This window comes from Oryctolagus cuniculus, chromosome 18, assembly GCF_051225735.1.
Source record: "Oryctolagus cuniculus isolate XC-2025 breed Fujian yellow rabbit chromosome 18, ASM5122573v1, whole genome shotgun sequence".
Taxonomy (NCBI): Eukaryota; Metazoa; Chordata; class Mammalia; order Lagomorpha; family Leporidae; genus Oryctolagus; species Oryctolagus cuniculus.
In genome coordinates, this window is record NC_142884.1 from 51,231,482 (window position 1) to 51,252,867 (window position 21,386).

A 21,386-nucleotide genomic window follows, 5' to 3' on the forward strand; every position below is an offset into this window, starting at 1 on the left:
CGAATGGAATGAAATGTGCGTGGGCAGGCTTGGGGGTGCAAAATGTCACACCTCACTTTTTTGGTCACTTTAGACTCCAAGGCCCCAGGGAGTTAGATTTGTCCTGTGCGGGGAAGGTCCTTGGGTTAAACAAACATCTGGGTGGCATCGTAGCTCCGGGAAGGAAAATGGGGACAGGGCCTCAGGTTGAACTTCAGCACAGGGTGGTCACCGCTGGGTCTCACAGGGTCACCTCCCTCCCGGCCCCTGCCCAGGCTCCCGGTCCAGGGTAGCACCCCAGCCCTTCCTGCAGACTCTCCCCAGCAGCGGCCACCCCCGGCCCAAACATTACGACGTTCCGATCCCTTCTCCCCCAGCTGGACAGCTGGGAGGCTGGCAGGTCTGGGCTGTTGGGAGCGAGGCCTCCGGAGCTTCCTTCAGTGTGGAGCTGGGCGTGGAAGGGCCGGGCAGCCACGGGTCATGCATGGCTTCAGCTTTCCCAGATGATGCCAATGTTCTAGGGCAGTGAGCAGGCCTCCCCAGCCGCGGACGAGGGACCCGCAGCTCCACGGAGCATCTGGGGGTGTGGGCTGCTGCCTCCTCGTTCCTTTGAGCTGTATTTCCCTGGCGCATGCGCACTGGCTGTTGGAGTCCCTCTGCTTTGAAGAGTTCGTTCCAATCTTTGCCTGCTTCCCATCGGCTTGTTTGGCTCTGTAGCAGAGGCCTGGGGCGCCAGCGATGCTCTGATCCCAGCCGCTACGAGGTGGGCATCGGGCTCACTGCCAGAGAACGGTCCTTCCCGGTTGTTCACCAGGGGCTTTTCTCAAGGCCTAGGGAGGCCCCGAAGGGAGTGATGACAGCTGTGGGACAGCTGTTCCAGCCTCCCAAGCCCCGCCCCCAGCTCTCACAGGAACCCACTCCCCACCAACATTGCCCACCCTGCTCCTGTCATCACCTGCTAAATCCACTACCCGCACCCATGCCCTTGTCCAAGCCTCGCTTTTGATCTTTTGCTATTGATTTGTGGGGGATATTTACATATTCTGGCGCCTGCTGCTTTGTCAGTGACATCACTGCAAGTGCTCCTTGCTTTGCGCCTCTGTTTGTTGGCCCTCGGCTCTGCAGACTCGCTGACTCACCTGCTCCAGGGTTAGGGCTTTGGTGTGGGTTTAGAAGCCCTCCCCGGCCCTGCAGTCTCCAGGGTCATCCGGGAGCCTGGGAGCTGGCTAGCCTGAGGCGCTGCGCTCATTTTCCTGACTGGGATGTGCTAGGATCCACGTTCCTGTTTTCCTGGAGAGCTGCTCTGCCCACCCAGCCCTGATTATTGGATAATAATATATATTATTATCCTTCCTCTGCGCTCAGAAACGCCGCCTGCCTCTGAGTCGCCCGGCGGCCGTGCACGCGTGGCGGGCGGGTGGTGCTCTGCCCACATGCTTCCGCCTCGGCGCCCTGCAGCTCGTGGCTAAGTGCCAGCGTTGCGTCTATTGGTCTGTTGCGTGTTTCTGGTTGCAGTTTTTGCCTCGGATCCCGGAGATGAGTGTGCTGCCACGAATGCCCCCGCAAGCCCAGGGCTCCCAGGGCGTCTGTGACCTCACTGTTTCTGGGGGGCGTGCCTCTGGCACAGGGTCCCTGGGGAGGTTTCGGGTAAGGTGAGGGCTGCGTTCCCATCAGAGGGCTCACCTGGGGCAGGTGATCCCGGGGAACTAGCTCAGGACATGGCCACCGGCTTCCCCCAGAGCAAGGGCGCGGAGACCCGCAGCCGGAGCACCAAGAAGGCAGCCAGCCTTTTGGTGACTCATGTTCAGATATCACATCGCACATCTTCCAGAAGTTTCTCTCCATTAGAGGTGAACCCCTAGACCCAGACAATGCAGGTTTACACAAAGGCGCGAATACCAGGAGGCCAGGGTCGCTGGGGACCACCTGGGAGGCTGCCGGGTACAGCAATTGAATAAAAATTATTTTCATCTTCCAATCATTGTTGCCACTCTACGGTATTGTGCAATGATGTCTGAGCCGTGACTTCTGTGTCTAGTAACCTTAATAACCTCTCTTCAACTTCTAACGTTATATATATATACATTTTTGCATTTTTTTAATGTACTCCTCATGTCATCTGTTAATGATGGAGTTCTGGGTGGTTTTTTTTTTTTAATGATTTATTTATTTGATAGGCAAAGTGATGTGAGAGAGGGGGGAGACAGAAAGAGAGCTTCTGTTAGATGGTTCAATACCCAAATGGCTGCAAAAGCCAGGGCTAGGTCAGGCCGAAGCCGGGAGCCTGGAGCTCCGTCCAGGTCTGCTACGTGGGTGGCAGGGGCCCAAGGCTACATGGGTGGCAGGGGCCCAAGCACCCGAGTCATCCTCTGCTGCTTTCCCAGGTGCATTAACAGGGAGCCGGATCAGGAACAGAGCAGCTGGGACCCCAACCAGGCTCTGATATGGGACTCCTTTATCAAGGGTGGCGTCTCAACCTGCCGTGTCACGGCCCCAGCTCCTGAAGTTTGTTTTTATCTTCCCAACCCTTTTCTGATTTATTTCTTGTCCTTTCCTTAACATGCAGCCTCCGTCTTACGCTTACGTAAGACGCTTACGTCTTATCGCCTTCAAAGCTGTGGCAAGAGTGGGCTCCCTTCTTTTGCTGTCAATCGCGAAGGGAAAGTGTGTGACAGTTTCACCTATAACGTTTACCCTTTTTTGTTTTTATTTTTGTTTTTGTATTTTAAAAATCAGGTTTAGAATGTTTGGGGCAGGTGCTGTGGCACAGCGGGTTAATGCCCTGGCCTGAAGTGCCAGCATCCTATATTGCCGTCGGTTCGAAACCCGGCTGCTTCACTTCCTATCCAGCTCTCTGCTATGGCCTGGGAAAGCAGTGGAAGACGGCCCAAGTGCTTGGGGCCCTGCACCCGTGTGGGAGACCTGGAAGAGGCTCCTGGCTTTCAACTGGCCCAGCTCCAGCCATCGTCACCATTGGGAGTGAACCAGAAGATGGAAGACCTCTCTCTCTCTCTCTCTCTCTCTCTCTCTCTCTTTCTCTCTTTCTCTCTTTCTCTCTCCCTCTCCCTCTCCCTCTCCCTCTCTCTGTGACTCTGCCTTTCAAATAAAATAAATAAATCTTAAAAAAAATGCGAACGGGTGCTTCATTTCACCAAACATCTCTTTCGTGTATATCACAGTGATTGTTAGCATTTTCTACCTCAATCTGTTAAGTACACGGATCGCAGCGGTATCGTCCAATGTTAGACCGCGCCTCCGCTGGTGAACTTGGTGATAGTGTTACCTGCTACTGGAGTTCATTTGCTAGCATTTGTTCAGAACTCTCCATGGTCTTGAGAGACAGTTCACGTTTCTTGCTCACCTTGCTTTGTCTGGTTTTGGTGTCAAGGTGACACCCAGCCCCATGGAATGACCTTGAGCTTTCGTAAGAGCCTGGGCTGACTTGCACGCATGAGAGATGGGGACACTTGGGGCCAAGCTTGCAGCTTGGGGCTCCCAGGCTGCCGCAGGCTGTCGCTCCTGGGGTGGCGCCGCACCCAAGGGTGTCTGTGGCCGCCACTTCTCAGAATGGGCTTCTTCCCCTTCTCTCCGTTTCTGCTTTTCTTGACACCCAGCAGCTTTCTCAGGCTGGGTGGAAGGGACGCGGTTTAGTTCAGGTTCACCCCTTCCCCGGGGGCACCACCCCAGGCTCCACAGCGAGGGTCTGCTGTAAGCCTCCTCCCCTCGCTGGCCTGGCCTTGGCCTTGACTGATGAAATCCCCCAAAGCCAAGGCCGAGGGCTGGCTCTGCACGCGACTGGGATGCAGAAGTGACCGGTGGCTCGCTAGCGGCGTGACCGCAGGGTTCCTGTCTTCTCCCAAGACATTCCCTGCCAGTTCTCTGGGCTCTGTCTAGCTCACCACCCAAGCACACGCCCTCTGCTTTGCTTCGATGCTGAGTGGGAGAAGGGAGTCTTGAGACCAGCTGTGGGCTCCTGGGGCCTGGGGCGCGGAGGGCTCGTGCTCACTGCAGGGCATGCTGGGTCGCTGTGCATCCGAGAAAGTGTTGTCTCCGTAGCACTGGCCTCCCCGCATGTCCAGCCTAGGACCCACACCCATTCCACGTCCCATTGTGGACATTTTGTCCTCGGAAGTGACATGAGCAGCAGTGGCCTAGACACGACAGGTGGGAACCCAGCAAGGTCTGATGCTTTCCCCTTGGGGAGCCCGGAAGGCAGAGTCCGGACACCCACCCACCAGCCCCTCCCGGGTGAGTTCTCCCAGGTCCCCCCTGCCCTACAAGGGCTGCCCGGAGGCCTTCCTGCCTCCTGCCCATGCCTGCTGTCTGAGATGAGGGCGGCGTGCTGACTGGGTAAGAGCTGCGACGCAGAGGCCAGGCTGGCAGGGTGGAAACCCCAACAACCCTCTCCATGCCTTTCTTCAGATCTGCAATACAGAGATGACCAGAACAGGAGCTAGAGCACCGGGGTTTACAGGAGAACAGAGTTACTAGTGGAAACGTCCAGGGCTGGTGTTGTGCAGCAGGCTAACTTTGGCATCACGTGGGATGTTCCAATCCTGGCTGTTCCACTTCCCACCCAGTTCCCTGATAATGCACCTGGGAAGGCAGCGGAAGGTGGCCTGAGGACTTGGGCACCTGCCGCCTATGAGGGAGACCCGGATAGAATTCCTGGCTCACAGCTTCAGCCTGACCCAGCCCCAGCAGATGCAGACATTTGGGGAGTGAACCAGTAGATGGATGATTCTCTCTCTCTCTCTCTCCCTCTCTCTATAACTCTGCCTTTCAAGTAAGTAAATAATATTAAAAATAATAATGGTGATGTCCAGGGACTGGGCATTTAGTGGCACCTACGTTCCACATCCAAGTACCTGAGTTCTAGTCCTGGCCCTGGCTCCTGCCAATGCAGACCCCAGCAGGCAGTGGCGATGGCTCAAGTCATCAGGTCCCTGTGCCATCTGCACGAGAGACCTGGGCTGAGTCCCTGGTTCCTGGCTTCAGCCCGGCCCAGCCTCGGATGTGGCGGGAGTTTGGGGAGTGAGCCCATGTGTGTGAGCTCTTTCTTTCTTTCTGTCTCTTTCCCTCTCTCTCTCTGCCTTGCAAGTAAATTTTTAAAAAGCTGTAGTGTCCTGAGTGGAGCGGTGGTACACAGTGAACACCGGGAAGTGTGCCTTCCCAGGGCGGGTGTTGTAGCACAGGGGTGAAGCTGCCACGGGCGGTGCCAGCAGCCCATGCCGGAGCGTTGGTTCAAGTCCTGGTGGCTCGGCTTCCCATGCAGCTCCCTGCCAGTGCACCAGGGAAAGCAGCAGGTGGTGATCAAGGTAGCACTGCTTAAGAAAAGGGGGCGAGAGGAGCGTCTTCCAGGCCTCCCCAGGCCTCCAGGAGTAATGCACACGGTGTCACTGCTGCACCCGCGATATCACTGTGCACCCAAGAACCTGAGGACCCCAGAGGGCAGGGATGCAGCCAAGGCCACCCAGCAGGGTGCTGGCTCCCTGGCCAGGAAGCAGCTGCAGCCCCAGCACTGCCACCCCGGCTGCAGGGACTGTGGGCCTCAGTTTCCCCGCTGGTGAGTGAAGAGGAAGGGCCGGGCGCCTCTCCACCTGCCTCCGCCTCTGCCTGACCCATTGCAGTGGAGGAGGTTAAGACCAAGCCCAAGTCCATACTGGGAGGGTTGAGGGCCATGGTGGCTGGGGGTGCGCAGTGCAGCATATGGCAGGAAGCTGCTTCTCAGAGCCTCGGCACAACCGCGACTGTTACCACGCCTGTTGCACTTACGTAGGTGTTACCCGGCACTGGGCTTTGGTAACTGCTTCTCACGGGGAGGGGTGCCTGATGGTGCTGGGTGAGAATTCACTGCTCTTAGGCCAGGCAACCTCGAATGTCTGGGCCTCGGGCCTTCCCTACACGGCCTCCCCACATGGAGGCAGGGTGCCTGCAGGACACGAGCCGGTCCCTGACCCTCTCTGGGCCTCAGTTCCACCTCAATGAAATGGGATGAGGAGGGGTGGGGTCGATAAGTCTCAAGGGCCGCCTCTGCCCTGGGCACCCAGTGGAGGGTGCAGTCCCCCTGCCACCTGCCTCTGGTCTCCACCTGTCCAGCCCCCGCGCCCTCCAGGGAAAGGCCGCCCTGCGCGTGAGCACCTGGACAAGGGCCCTGCCTGCCCGTGTGGAGGCGGCAGCAGCACTCGCCCGGCAGGGCTGCAGGATCATGGGATCGTCCCGCCGGGGCCCGGCCCAGGGGCAGCGCGCAGAAGGGCAGAAGGGCAGCCCCTGCCGGCCAGCCCCCGCTCCCCGCCTCTGCCAGCCCCCAGCGTGGGCGTCAACGCCTCTGCCCTTGCAGCCTCGGTGTCTTTACCCCCAGAAGAAGCCAGAACCCGGATGAGCCCTGGCTGAGGCGGGCCCTGGAGCAGGTGCTGCAGCCCCCTGTGTGGCCGGAGCTCGCTCACCTCCAGATCCTGTCCTGCCCCAGGGTGACCTCTGATTGGTTATCTAGCTGGGGCTCCCAGCCTGCCAGCAGTTAGCTGCTCCCACTCGCAAAACGTGGAGACGTCGATGAGCAGGTAACTCACAAAAGCCGAGACTGCCAGAGCCACTTGTTTCCGGGGGGACTGGGTTTCTGCACCTCTGGTGGCTCGGGTGCAGGCTGTTATCCACGGGTGTGCATCTTCTACGATCCTAGGGGAAGTGGGAGGCAGCTAGCTTCATTTCTCGGGAACAGACTCTGGCCCAGGTGGTGTGCTTTATAAACCCTGGTTCTTTCAGCCCTTCCAGTGAGGGGCTAATCATTAGGCCCATTTTACAGATGAGCAAACCGAGGCTCATACAAAAAGTATGCTCTTTCCCAAGGTTACACAGCTAAATAGAAATGGATCCCAATCTGTCTGACTCCAAAGGCATTTTACACTCGAGTAGCTCCTCAAAACCCCTTCGTGGGGCCGGCGCTGTGGCACAGTGGGTTAAAGCCCTGGCCTGAAGCGCTGGCATCCCATATGAGCACCAGTTCTAGTCCCAGCTGCTCCACTTCCGATCCAGCTCTCTGTTATGACCTGGGATAGCAGTAGAAGATGGTCCAAGTCCTTGGGCCCCTGCACCCACATGGGAGACCTGGAGGAAGCTCCTGGCTCCTGGCTTCAGATCGGTACAGTTCTGGCCACTGCAGCCAATTGGGGAGTGTACCAGCGGATGGAAGACCTTCTGTCTCTACCTCTCTTTGTATCTCTGTCTTTCAAATAAAATAAATCTTAAAAAAAAAAAAAAAAAACCCTTCGTTAAAAATTTCCTTTTGGGGGGGCAGAATGTTCCAGAATCTTTGAGCTAAGGGGTTGCTTCTTGACCCTGCTAAGGTCTTGCAGGGAGGAATTAGGTGGTTTGAGGTCAGTTCCCACAGCAGCTCCACTGCTATAGTGATGAGGGAAGCCCTCGATTCTGCAGACCCACTGGGATGAGCCACCCCTCAGCCCCTAATTTTGAAATAAATATCAAAAAGATGAATTGATTTAGGAGGAAATATTAAGTAAAATATTTGGCAGATTTTATTTCTAAACTTGAAAAAAAATGTAAGACCGGAGCTTGCTGGCCTGGAGTTGGAGAGAAGTGGTCCGCGTGGCCCCATCTCTTGTTAATCCAACAGGCCCGGGAGACGCTTTGTCAGCCCCCGGAGAGAAGTTCCTTCCCCTGGGGGAAGTCGGTCTTCCTCCTCGCCAACGGGCGCAGGCTACGGCGGAGTTATTTATTTCTCTAGAAATGTTATCAATGAAATGCATACCATGTGGCTTAAGCAATCATGGTTACGGGGTGGAGTGGGAGGGGAGCCCAACTGCCACAGGCGCAGCGGAATTTTCTACAAAGATGCAGGTGTTCTGTATCTCGTTGCGGGTACTTGTTAGACGAGTGTGCACACGTGCCAAGTCATTAACCTGTACACTTAAAATGTGGTTGTAGGAAATGAAGTTGACTTGAAAGCAAAACAACCGTCAATGCAGAGTTTATGTCGGGAGCCACTCGCGTCCATTCCAGGTCGGGATTCCGACCCCTGGGCTGGGCTGTGTTGTGGAGTAGGCTAGCTCTAACTCACCGCCACTTCAGCTGCTCCCAAAGCCAGCAAGTATAGGACTCTGCCACTTGCTTGTCATGACCAGAATGCAATACAGGTCAGAGAGAGCCATTTGTTCAAGGGACATCACAAGGCAGCCAGGGTGGAAGGGTAGACCACAAGTGGTGTTGGCAGAATTGGTTTTCCATCTAGAAGTGAATGAAATTAGATCCCTACCTCACAGCATGTACACATTCACAAACATTCCAGATGGATTAAAGATGAACGGATTAAATGTCAAACAAAAGCTATAAAAATATTAAAAGAAAACATAAGAAAGTTTTAAAAATAAATTCCAATCAGAAAACAACTTTTTAAGAAGAGTTTTTTATTTTATTTGAAAGAGTTACAGAGCGGGAGAGACAGATCTTCTATCTGCTGGTTCACTCTCCAGGTGACCATAATGGCCAGGCCGAAGTCAGGAACCAAGAGCTTTATCTGGGTCTCCCACGTGGGTGGCAGGGGCCCAAACACTTGGGCTATCTATTGCTGCTTTTCCCAGACTGTTAGTAGGGAGCTGGATCGGAAGTGGAGGAGCCAGGACTTGAACCAGTGCCAGTATGTGATGGTGGCATTACAGGCAACAGCTTTACCTGCTTACCCACAACACCGATCCCCGGAAAAAAAACTTATAAAGCAAGACATGAAAGCCAGAAGTCATAAAGGAACATTACGTTTGACTACACAGTAATGTAAATATTTTCTATGACGATGCATGGAGAATTTTGCTAAATGGCATGCACAGGGAAATATTTGTCTCATGTGCATTAAAGAATTAAGATTTCTGATATGTGGAATGGCCCAATAAATAAGTACAAAGATGACACAAAGTCCAATTAAAAGAGAAAAGAAATGACTTTTTTTTGGCAGGGGAACAAATGAAAATGGGTAATGATGTTCTGAAAAGTTGTTCAAGCTCCCTCATAATTCGAGATATGTCCAGGAAACAGTGAGCTCACTTCTCTTCAGACTGGTAAAAGTTTTAAAAAAATTGACGTATGCCTGGGGAAATGAGAACTTTTAGCAAGTCAGCATTGGTGAGATTCTAAATTGGTACTGCTTTTTAAGGAGTGCAATCTAGCAGTATCTATAAAATTTTTAATAGCATAACTTCCAGGACCTAGGAGTTGCTCTTTTAGGAATTAATCTATTTTTCAGAAATAGCCGCAAGTGTGTTCCCCCCAATATATGTTAATTACGGCAAAGTTTATTCTGCTAAAAATGGGAACAGCCTAAATTTCCTGAATAGTTTTACATTCTAGGCAATGGAATTTGTGCAGCAATGAGAAAGAATGAACCAGAACCGTGTGTACTGACCTGCCACGAGAGCCATTACATCTTGGCAAGAGAGAGGGAAGCAAGTTGCAAAATCTATATATAGCAGAAGAACTCTGTGTCTGCAAGACAACTGGGTGTGAGGTACAGGGATACAGAGCAGCAGTGCCCCCAGCTCCTGGGCAGTTAGGAGTTCGCCAGGAGCCTGCCATTCTCCCTACTCCTACCGCGCAGGTGCAGCGCCCAGGCACAGAGGGCTGCCGTCACTTGCTCTAGGCAGCACAGCTAGTAAGTTCCGGAGCAGGGACTTGAACTCCCACAGCCTGAGTCCAGATGTGAGTGCTTAACCTCACCTGTGGCCTGACAGGCCCTGGAGGCTTCCGTTAACCGTCGTAACCTCTCAGACCAAGGCTGGGGAAACCAGGTCATTTTTCAATAAACACTTCTACTACGTAGGCATTAAAAACATGAGGCGATAAAAAGATCTTCCCCTGAAAAGCCCCCGTTCCGCACACACACGCTCCCCTAGCGGCCCCATGGACACTGTGGGTGCCTGTGGTGGTTACCCCCAGGCCCCCAGGCCCCCAGACCCCGGATGACAGGCTGCCCCTGCCACTGCGGGATTTATTGACTGGGGACTTTATCTGTGGACTTCTGCAGGCACTGGGAAAGGAGAAGCAAGGCCAGCTTATCTTTGCTGTCCTCTCTTCCTGTTCGGGTGTGGGCAGGGAGGGTTGCCGCACCGGCTTGGGTCTGGACCTGGGCTGCTGCCGAGCCGAGGCCCCGTTGAGGCTCGGGTCGACATAGGACTTGCTAATGGGGTGGGGGTGGGGGCAGGGCTCCTGGCGCCCACCTCCCCGAGGCCCACCCTGGGAGTGAGCGAGTGCACCTGTGCTCCACGAGGGCCTCTCTCACCCTAATGGCTGCGGCGTGGCCCTGGCCGAGACTTCCTGCTGCTCAGGGGCGGGGCGGGTGTATTTGCAGAGCGGCAGGTGCAGCCTTCAGGTGTTTGGCTACTGAAAGCTTTTGTTTTCCACTACCATGGGCCTAGACCTTGACCCTCGGGAGCCTCTGCACACTTGCACTTTGAGACCATCTTCTCACACCCCCTACTCTGGGGGAAGGGCAGGCGGCTGGCACGAGACTCCTGATGCTTTTGGGGGAAAGGCACCACCCTGCCATTCCCTGACCCGTGGGCCACCTGGGAGGGCCTAAAAATAAATAAACAAACAAACAAACAAACAAATAAGGACCCATACGGGCAGCACCCCAAGCCGATGAGATCAGAGCCTGTGCTGGGAGACCAGGGTTTGGATGGCGAGCAGCCCAGGGAGGGCAGGGGTTCGCAGCAGAGCACACAGCAGCTCAGAGGTGGGAACACCAGTGTGTCCCCAGAGCCTCACGGAAGCAGGGGGCAGGGGGCAGGGCTGCAAAGGAGACCACGCAAGAAATGCAGAGCTGGGATTCAAACCTGGGGTTCCTGGGTCCATCACACAGTGGCCCTGGGCAGGTGTGCGTGGTGCCCTGTAGCCCTTCCTCCCCTCCCCGTGCTGTGTGGGGCACAGAGGAAGGGTCTTATGCTGTGTCTGCACTAAGAGAGGCTGTTTACTCATTAAGCCACAGACTCCACCTCTCTGGCCCTCAGTCTCCTGACCTGTAGAATGGGCACGTGGGCAGGATTGGGGGTGGGGTTGAGGATGACGGCAGTCTTCTGGCTTTGAAACAGTGAACCACGAGGAAGATCCCTTCGAGAGCCTGTGCTGGGTGGGCCGTGACTGGCGGCTGTAACAGACACGGAGTGACAGGCACGTTGGTCACGACGAAGACGTTCGCTTCCTCCCAAGGGACGGCCCGCGCTGTCCAGGGTGGCTGTGGCAGCTCCATGGCCTCAGGCATGCAGGCCCCTTCCCTCTTCTGCTCCCCCTCCACCCGCCGGGCTGTGGCCCTCATTTCAGTCCTGTCCTTACTCCAACCGGTGGGGGGTGGGGCGGGAGGGGAGAGGGGCCTCTTTTTGTGAGGCTGTGATCCAAATGCTGCAGTTTTCAATCTTGACCTTTACTTATTTATTTGAGAGAGAACGAGAGTGAGGGGCTGGTGTGGTGGCGCAGCGGGTTAACGCCCTGGCCTAAAGTCCCGGCTGCTCCTCTTCCAATCCAGCTCTCTGCTATGGCCTGGGAAAACAGTGGAAGATGGTCCACGTCCTTGGGCCCCTGCACCCACAGGGGAGACCTGAAGAAGCTCCTGGCTTCAGATCGGCACAGCTCTGGCCATTGCGACCATCTGGGGAGTGAACCAGCGGATGGAAGACCTCTCTCTGTATCTCTGTCTTTCAAATAAATCTTAAAAAAAAAAAAAAAGAGAGAGAGAGAGAGAAATTGAGAGAGAGAGAGAGAGAGAGAGAGAGAGAGACACTGATCTTCCATCTGTTGATTCACTCCCCAAATGCCTTCAAAGGCGAGGGCTGGGCCAGGTCAAAGTCAGGAGCTGAGAACTCCATTCTTGTCTCCCACGTGGGGGGCAGGGACCCAAGTACTTGGGCCGTCCCCGCTGCCTCCCTGGGTGCACATGAACGGGGAGACGAGCAGAGCCAGCACGTGAGCCCCGGCGCCTCAGTACGGGCTGTGGGCATTGCGAGCGGTGTCCGCTGCCACGCCAAGGGCCAGTCCCAGTCCCAGAACTCGGTCACGCGGCCACGCTTAGTGGCAGGGGAAGCCTGTCACCATGGTGATGTCCCTCCTCCGAGCTTCTGTTCCTACGGGAGGAGCAGCCGGCCAGCGAGAGGCCTGGCCTTAGCTTCGCTTTGTTTGACACCTGAGGGGGTTTAAATCCATTTGAATTAATCCCAACATTCAACAGCTAAGGTTTTCCCATAAAGGTCACATTTCTGGCTTCTCTTGAAAAAAGGCGGGATCAGGCCCCCCCGGGACCCGTATTCTCTCAGTGACAATTCACGGGAGCTGGGCAGTGCCCCTCAGGGTGGCCTGGACCCTGCAGTTCACCCCGGCCCCCCCATCCCCCCCACCTACCCCTGCTTCCTGCGCCTTTCACTCGCTTGGCTCCCCGGCCTCCGTAGACACAACACCTCGTAATTCCTGCCCCAGGACAGCCGCCAGCAGACAAGGAAACTGAGGCACAGAGAAAAGAAAGAATTTGCCCACGGTGCCCCAGGTTGCCTGGACAGAGGCGGGACCCCAGATGCCCGGACACCTGACCTTAGCGTACTTTCTGCCCGGTGCCTGTGTGCCCGGGAGTGGGAGTGGCCAGGGGTTAAGGTGGCAGGTGCAGCAGTGTGGCCAGCCTGGGTTCAGATCTTGCCTCTGCTATTTCTGGGAGAAGGCAACATCAGCTCTGTGAGCCTGTGTGGTTTTTTTTTTTTATTTATGTTTATTTTTGACTCCGAGGCAGAATAACAATAGTCACCTGCGGATTAAATGAGGTGCACGGTGTCGGCACCTGTCAGTGAGCTCCTCCTTAAACTCTGCAACCTAGGTCCCACCCTGCCAAAGATACACACTAATTATCAGGGCGGAACTCAGGGACCCGTGGAAACCAGAGGGACTGCTGGCGCTGTGGCCGCCGCTCCTGAGCCATGGGGCACGGTCGCCTCCCGCCGGCACCCGGCAGCTGCTGAGGTCGCTGTGCAGGGCGAGCAGGCTCTGAGTCAGGTTACCGAGGCGCTGGGCTGCCCCAGGTACACAGACACCCTCTCTGAGGGACGGGCCGCGCCCACCCACCTCCTGGCCGCCGGCTCGGGTGTTAGGTCTGGGATGGGTTGACATAAGCTCTGGGGGCCCCAGCTGCCTCTGTGGCCAGCTGTTGTGAAGATGGCGTGTGTGAGGGCAGCCGCAGCGGCCTGGCATTTGGGTTCAGGCTCTATTTATATCCCTCTGTGTCTCTTGAGGCTTCGGGGTTTGGTTTCGTTTCAGTTGTGCGAGCATTAGGACAGCTCTGACAGGGGCTGGCACATGGCACAGCGATAGCCCGTCACAGAGGACCTGGGTTCGAGTCCTTGCTCTGCTTCATTCTAACTTCCTGCTAATGTGCACCCTGGGAGGCAGCAGTGGGCCTCTGCCACCCACATGGGAGACCCGGATGGAGCTCCTGGCTCCTGGCTTTGGCCTGGGCCAGCCCTGGCTATGGTGGGCATTTGGGGGCATGATCCAACCGATGGAAGGTCTTTGCCTGTCTTTGTCTCTTGTCTCTTTGCCTTTCGAATCAAAATGAAAATAAATGAAAACTGTTAAAAAGGAAAAAGAGAACAGCTGTGATGGAGAGCCTTCTGCCAGGGGCTCTGTCTGTTGCACCTGCACTTGTGACAAGCGGCACTGTGCCTTCTGTCCGGTGCTTGACGCCGCTCAGGTGGCAGGTGGAGACACTGAGGCTCAGGGCCACACAGCTGGTGCATGGCAGGGCTGGGCCTTGAGCTCAGCGGCATCAGGACCCTGGGCTTCCCCGCCGCCTCGGTCACTTCTCCCCGCACCCTTGCCTCTCCAGCCTGGGCCCAGCACACTCGTTCCACAGCCTGTCACCATGGAGAGCTTTGCTGTTCTTCCTTTATAAATAGAAATAAATATTTCTATTTATCTGAGAGGCAGAGTTACAGACAGAGGCAGAGATACACAGAATCTTCCATCCACTGGTTCCTTCCCCAAATGGCCTCAACGGCCGGAGCTGCGCTGATCGGAAGCCAGGAGCCAGGAGCTTCTTCCAGGTCTCCCACTTGGTTGCAGGGGCTCAAACACTTCTTTTGCTGCTTTCCCAGGCCATAGCAGAGAGCTGGATCGGAAGTGGAGCAGCCGGGACTCGAACTGGTGCCCATATGGGACGCCAGCGTTGCAGGCAGTGGCCCCACCCACTACGCCACAGCGCCAGCCCCTGGCGCAGAGGTTTCCTGAGCAGCCTCTGGGTCCCAGCCCGGCTGCAGAGCAGAAGACACACCCCTGCAGCAGGTGCAGTCCTCGTCTTGGTTTTCTTCCTATTTCCACTGAGCTTCACACACAAGCAATTTCTATCTGCTGAGACCACGTGAGCACGTGCCCGGGCGTGTGGCCAGGAGTCCTGGGTTGCCCAGGATGAAGGGGTCTCCTGGGGGTGCAGAGCTGTCAGTGCTAAAGCAGGGGCAGTCTCAGGCAACACGACATGGTTGCCACCCTCAGGGGACAGAGCCAGGCTGTGCTGTCAGAGCCGCTCCCAGCTCCTGGCGTGTCAGGCTTGTCATTGCAGTGTCTTCCCTCCGCGCCCCCTCTCTGCGAGGAGGAGACCCGGTTTTGGGGGTCCCTCAGAGGAGACGGAGTGGACCTAAGCCCCACCCCTCATCTGAACCCACAGGGAGTTGGCAGGGGGCTGGGGACTCAGGTCAGGGCCGAGGGGAGGCGGGGCTCAGCGGTGTGTGTGGCACATGCTTGCACTGTTGCTCCATTGGTAGACACTTTTTTTGAATTGGTTCAGTCCAGCTGCTGGCAATAATTAGATTACACACGCAAAATTACATTACATTTAAATAGGCAAGAAATCCTCAAAATACTTCCCTTTCCACTAATGTCGTCACGTTTTCCTAAAAGTGGGTTGTGAGGGGTTTAACTGTGGACCCTCAACCCCGGATCCACCTTGAGGTCCTCACCCTGAGACCCTTGGAATAAGACCGCCCTCGGGGCCGGATCTGGGGGCAAATGGTGTGGACGTCCATCTGATATGGGGTGGGGGGACCCTGGACACACGCAGGGACCGGAGTGACACCTGTGCAAGCCGAGTGGCACTGCAATGGCCTCCAGGGGGCTGGGTGCTGGGGGAGGGGCGTGGACGGAGTGCCCCCCCCCCCCGATCCTCGGAGGGAGCCCGCCCTGCTGACATCTTGATCTTGAACTTGTGAGCTTCCAGAACTGAGACAACACTTCTCTGCCGCTGCAGCCACACAGGGGGTTGTTGGGGGGTTAGTGCAGCAGCCAGGGCAGACGGGGCCCTCTGTGCTCCAATGGCCACTAACATGCAGCACGTGGGTGCAGCAGAAAGTTCTAGAATGGCGTAGCCACCCTGCCCTGGGCTCAGTTCTGCCTTCAGCACCTGGCGACTCGAAACTGGCTGTGGTAGGAAGCTTGGCTCCGTAGGACTCGAAGGGGCTCCAGGCCAGGCCTGGACTTACTGTTCTGCTGCTGAACACTGTACAGGATTTGAGAGATGCTGTGAGGAGGAAAACGCAGCCCCTTGGCTGCGTGTGATCGGTCAGCAGTCACCGTGAGGGACATGTACCAAAAACAGAAAACCAGTATCATCCAGGGGCCAGCACTGTGGGTAAAGCCACCACCTGCAGTGCCGGCATCCCATATGGGCGTCAGTTAGAGTCCTGGTTGCTTCACTTCCAACCCAGCTGTCTGCTATGGCTGGGAAAGAAGTAGAAGATGGCCCAAGTCCTTGGGCCCCTGCACCTGTGTGGGGGACCTGGAAGAAGCTCCTGGCTCCTGGCTTCCGATCAGCACAGCTCTGGCCGTTGCGGCCATCTAGGGGGTAAACCAGTGGATGGAAGACCTCTCTCTGTCTGCCTCTGCCTCTCTGTAACGCTGCCTTTCAAATAAGTAAATAAATCTTTACAAAAGAAAGGAAGAAATCTATCATCCAGTGTGGTAAAAATCACTCATGGTACAGAGGAACCAATGAAGTTCCCACACACGTCCTCATTGTTTTGCTTTTGACTTAGTTGTCGGTGTGAGTGAAAATATTGATCTCCATAGCCAGTCAATATTCAGAGGCAATTGTTCACATTCCCCAGCCTCCAGCTGGTGTCAGGCAGGGAGGACCAAGGGAAGCAAGGCTGCAGAAGCCCGACTGGTAGATGGACAGACAGACGCCGAGTGGACGGATAAATGGATAGATGGATGCATAGACAGACTCCTGGAGAATGGGTGGGTAGATGGGTGGATGGATGGATGGACAGACTTCTTGGTGGATGGACTCCAGCTACTGTGGGTGGACTGGAATCAGTGTCTAGTGCCTGGGCACTGGGGGTGGGTGTCACCCTCCCTCTCCCCTGGGAGCTTCTGCAGGCCCCCTCCCTGTTAGGACCTGGTGGCATCAGTGGTTAAATTCCCAACCAGGCCTGGCTTGGGATGTAGAAGACACCACTTGGCCCGGCCTCGACCCACAGCCTTGGCCTGGCCAAGAGCAGGGTCCAGTCCTCCGGGTGTCCTCTCGGAGCCCTGCTTCAGCACCCCCAGGCCCCTGCCCTGCCTGCACGGCCCCGTCGTGGCCTCATCATCCTGGTATCTGTCCTGCGGCCACGTTCACTGTGCCCTGAGCCCCTTCCCACCTCGAGACTTCGCACGCGGTGCCTTCTGCTGGCACCCTCTCCGAGACCGGCTCCTCCTCATCCCTCAGGACCTTGCGACAAATGTCACCTCCTCCACACGTTAAATCCTAAGCTGCAGGAAGGCAGGGATGGTGCCTGTGCCACGTCCACAGAGCCCGGCCCGAGACCTGGCAACTTGGAAACCTCTGAAAGAGGGAATGACAACCTGCGCGACTAAGAGATAGACCACGACGCGTGGCCTGCAGAGGTGTGGCGCACGCTCTGCCACGGGCTCTTGGTGGCGGTGTGCTCCGGGGCAGGTTAGCCTTGTCGATGCTCGGTGTCCTGTCTGTGAGCCTCTGACTGGGAGTTCCAGGGGATAACTGAGCCACTCCGTGTTGAGGTTTAGGAACTAGCCTGGCATGAAGAAGAGCTGGTGAGAAGGAGCCAGGAGCTTCTTCCAGGTCTCCCACATCAGTGCAGGGGCCCAAGCACTTGGGCCATCTTCTGCTGCTTTCCCAGGTGCATTAGCAGGGAGCTGGATTGGAAGTGGAGCAACAGGGCCATGAACCGGTGCCCACATGGGATGCAGGTGTCTCAGTGGAGGCTAAACCCTCTACACCACAACACCGGCCCCTGATGTGGACTTTTGACATTCAGAGACTGAATTCCCATAGGAGAAGAAGTGTAACTCCAAGAGGGCTTCTTGGAAGAGGGGTCATTTGAACTGGGCCGTACCAGGGGTGAGGGCGGTAGATGGCATTTCTTTGGGGCAGTGGATCAGGAGGGAGGAGGGAGAGGTGAGGGCAGGGGGGCATGCTCAGGGGCTGTGACGAGACACCGCCCTGGTCTCCCTCAGCCTCTGGCACCAGGGATCAGCGCAGGCGAGCTGCCGTGTGCTCGCCCGCAGTCTCTGCCCCCACAAATGACATTTGGGGTCAGCCTGTTTCCTGAGCTGAGTCTGCACGGGGAGGTGCAGCTGAGGGTGTTCGGGGAGGAGGTGACTCAGTGGCTCTCGTCTCAACCCTGGCAGATCTGTCACCGCAGGACAGGGGCAGAGCTGGAAAGGCGCCAGGGCTGCACAGCAGCGTCACGGCACCCGAGGATGTGGCCTGAGGCTACTGACTACGGAGGGCTGGGTGACTGGCTGCTGGCAGCCCTCAGTCTCCGCATCTGTGAAACGGGGGCAGGCACTTCCCAGAACTGCTGGGAGAGTGAAGTCGGCCTAAGGGTCAGTGCAGTGCTGCCCCCCGCCCCACACCTCCTCGTGTCTTGCCCTTGAACGCCCCGCAGGACAGGTGCTCCTAGTACCTACATTTCACAGCCCTGACTGTGGCTCTTGCCTCACTGGCTGAGTGAGGGCTCAGGGGGATGACCCACATCAGGGGTTTAGTGCAGCATCTGGTGGCCAGGGTCAAGGCTACTGCTATTACTTCTGGGCCCTCAGACGCTCTGGTTCCATCTCATTGCACCCTCTGTCCCAGGGGCACTGGGCTGGGCCAGGCCCCGGATCAGAGGGTCCCTGAGACCAGGCCCCTCACCCCACAAGGCTCCTCCGGTACCTGCTCTGCACGCACACTGAGCAAGTTCCCAACCTAACCGTCTCCCCCGCTCTGCCTTTGGATGGCAAGCGGGCAGAGGCAGGTGGCATGGAGGGGTGAAGGCGCTCTCCAAGTGCACGCAGCAAAAGAAGTCCAAGGCCAGGGCTCCGGCCGCAGCTCCTGCTGCTCGCATGGCAGAGCTGGGGTCACGTCGCATGCCCAGGGCTGGAGGGCAGAGGGCTGGGAGTGGGGCCTGCGTGTCAGGAAGCCCCGGGGATGCCCCTGGTGCTCAGCAAGGTAGGGGGCATCACAGGGCCAGGGGAGACTCCGGGGCTTAGCAGCCAGGCTGTCTCCCTTCAGGTCCTCTCCCAGACACGCCCTCTCCTCCTGGAGCCCCTTGTGTGTGCTCAGCCTCTGCTAGGCACAGCAGGGCTGGCAGCAGCAGTGGGGAGGGAGGCTGCGGGGTGACCTAGAGCCAGGAGCCCCAGGGCCGTTTGGTCGCTCTTCAGGGAGGCCTCGGAGCTGTGCCTGCCTCATCTTCTCAGGGGTGGGGGCTGTCCCACCCTTCAGCACACCTGGATCCACCCCCCACATCTGTCTGTCCACCCACTCTTCTTCCACCCCATGGCCCTGACTCTGTGTCCGTTCATTCAGCCACACAGCCAAGCCAGCCTCCTCCTTATCCCTTGAACACAGCAAGCCCCCACCCACCCCAGGGCCTTTGCGTGTGCTCTCCCGTCTCCTGGCATGCTCTCCCTCCCTTTGCTGCTGGTTGTGCTCAGAGCCACTTCTCGGGGTGAACCTAAGCCACCCCATCTCCTCCATCACTCTCTCCCTTGCCCTGGCTTTGTTCTATTCCACATTTCTTGTTTCATGTTGATTTGCTTTTCAGTTTGTTGTCTGTCCCTCACAGAGATTTTTGTGTCCAAGGCTGGAGCCCTGGTGCCTGGAGCAGTGGCTGGCACATAGTAGGCCCTCAGCAAACACTTGCTAGGTGCACAGCTGCCTTCCTCATGGGCCTGTCTTTCCACCTGGCCCCACTCTTCCTTCTTCTCCCCCAGTGTCTGTCTGGGCACTGTGCCAGGCTTGGGTTTATTGGTCTGGAAGGACCTATGGGCTCGGTGAATGCTAGTCCTGAGACGGGGCGGGGCGGGCGGAATGGCCCCAGGTGAGGGGAGCTCAGCCGGCTTCGGGAGACCCAGTGGGACAGGGGAGGTGAGGGAAGTTTCCCCAGGGGCATTTACGGACACACAGCAGCGCCCCAGGTACCTGGCCCCGTGTGGCACCTGCTGCGGGCGTAGTGTGCTTTATCAGCAGCTTCCTGGGGTGACTTTGTGCAAGGTTCAGGCCACAGTCCTGAACGTTGGGGCGGGGTAGCAATCGGAAGGCACCTGCGGGAAGGGTGCCCAGGTGTGGGAGCTTTGGGAAGCCTGGGGAACCGTGCCCTAGCAAACTGCGGGTCTGAGGCAAGGCCTGGAGAGTGGTGCAGGTGCCTGGGGCTGGGGCGCCCACTCTCTGCACTGGGGCAGGCTGGGTACCCAGGGGACCCAGGGCAGCGGCTGGAACCCCCCCCCCCCACCGTGTCCTGTGTCTGGCGGGGGCTGGAGGTTGCCAGGGCAGGCTTCTCCCACCCTGGCCTCCTGCCGCCAGCCAACTGGGATTGCTCATACTGTAGGCAGGTGAGCGCAGGCTTCAGGTGCGGGCCGGTGCAGGGACGAGGCAGGGAGAATCCCAAAGGTTAGATAGGCTGCAGCCTGCGGGGGTGGTGCTCTGCCGCTTGCCTGGGAGCCAAAAGCCCAGAGAAGGCAGGGCCCGGGGGTACTCGGTACTCACAGGCCGGGTCAGCCCCTGTGAGGAAACTTGGGAGAGAGAGGGTGGCGGCAGCGGAAGTGGGGCTAGACAGCAGGCGGAGCCTCACCTGGGACAGCCGCCTGCCTGGACAAGCTCAGACCAGGCGCTGGGTGCTCTGGGAGGAGGCGACAGCCGAGGCGCAGCGCGGAGGGGGCCCGCCTGCACCTGGAGGTAAGAGCTGCTGTTCCTGGTGGGGGTGGTGGTGGCAGAGGTCAGCCGGGCCCGCTTGACCTTGGTTGTCCTTCGGCTCTGGTTCAGTGCCTGGACTGCTGGCCCTTGGCACGCTCGGGGCTCTGCCCGTCTGTGCTAGGGGAGGTGCTGAGTTGGCTGTCGGGAGGTTCCTGCTTGCTGACTCGAGGAGCCGGGGAGGGGGTGGCTGGCGTGCTGGTGTGCTCGCGTGCTCCCACCTGGGCCCGGGAAGCCGCTGGTGGGAGGTGTGCTCCCGGGGCATGGAGGCCGAGAGCGCAGTCCGTGAGGGCAAGGGTGAGGCTGGGCCCCAGCGCTCCGGGTCTGTTTCCTGCTGGCACTGGTGGGAAACCGGTTTGGGAGCAGGTTGGCCCAGGTGTGACTTTTGACGGCAGCCTTTCCTGGTGAGTCAAGTGGAGGAGACAGGTCTCAGGCCTGGGGGTGCCCGGCCCACCGCCAGCGGAGGCTGCCTCTGCTTCTCCCCAGCCCCCACTCCCGGCAGGGCAGCCCTCCTCCGGGCTAGGTGGCCATGGTGGCCAAGGACACAGGGACAGGGGCCACTAGGAAGGAAGAAGCCAGGCCCTGGCCTTTCTTGACCTGCGCCCATTTCCCCATCTGACCTGTGTCGGTGGTGGACGGGGCCAGGACCTGCAGACAAACACCAGAGCTGTGGCTCCCCTCCCTGCACGTCGCACCCCGCCCCGCCAACAGCCTCCCCCACCCCCACCCTGTGCCAGCCAGCCAGCCAGAGGTGGGCGGCTACTGCAGGCAGGGACTTGGCGCCTGCCTGCTCTGACTCCACCAGCGTGGCTCCCAGGGGTGTGTGGGCAGCAAAATGGGCCCCCCACGTTCCTTGTGTTAATGAGGCAAATCCCTGCTAACGAGCGGCTGTCATCACTGTTCCATTACGCGGCCGCCGCAGCCATCTGAGCCCCGGCACTTAGGGGGAGCCCGGGGGCTCCCCGGCTGCAGAAGGCGGAGGTGTTGGCGGGGTCTCCTGGGCCTGGGGGGCTGGGCACTCCATGGCTTCCAGCAATGTTTTTTTGACTCTGTTTTTTTTATTTTACCAAAAGAAGTGTGGCAACGTTGAGCACCAACTGGGGTGTGTGTTTGTGTGTGTGTGTGTAGAGGTGTTTGTGTGTGCGTGTAGAGGTGTGTGTGTGCGTGTGGCGTGGGGCGCAGG

General features: G+C 57.6%; 1 protein-coding gene across 1 annotated transcript in view; it reads left to right on the forward strand.

Annotated features, from left to right (window-relative positions):
• The first annotated feature begins 20,055 nt into the window (after window positions 1-20,055).
• The window catches only part of ADGRG1 (adhesion G protein-coupled receptor G1), a 34,024-nt gene continuing 32,693 nt past the window's right edge, over window positions 20,056-21,386 (forward strand). The window contains exon 1 of the mRNA XM_017342248.4: window positions 20,056-20,188. The gene's annotated coding sequence lies outside the window, so the exon portion shown is untranslated. The remainder of the gene's footprint in view (window positions 20,189-21,386) is intronic.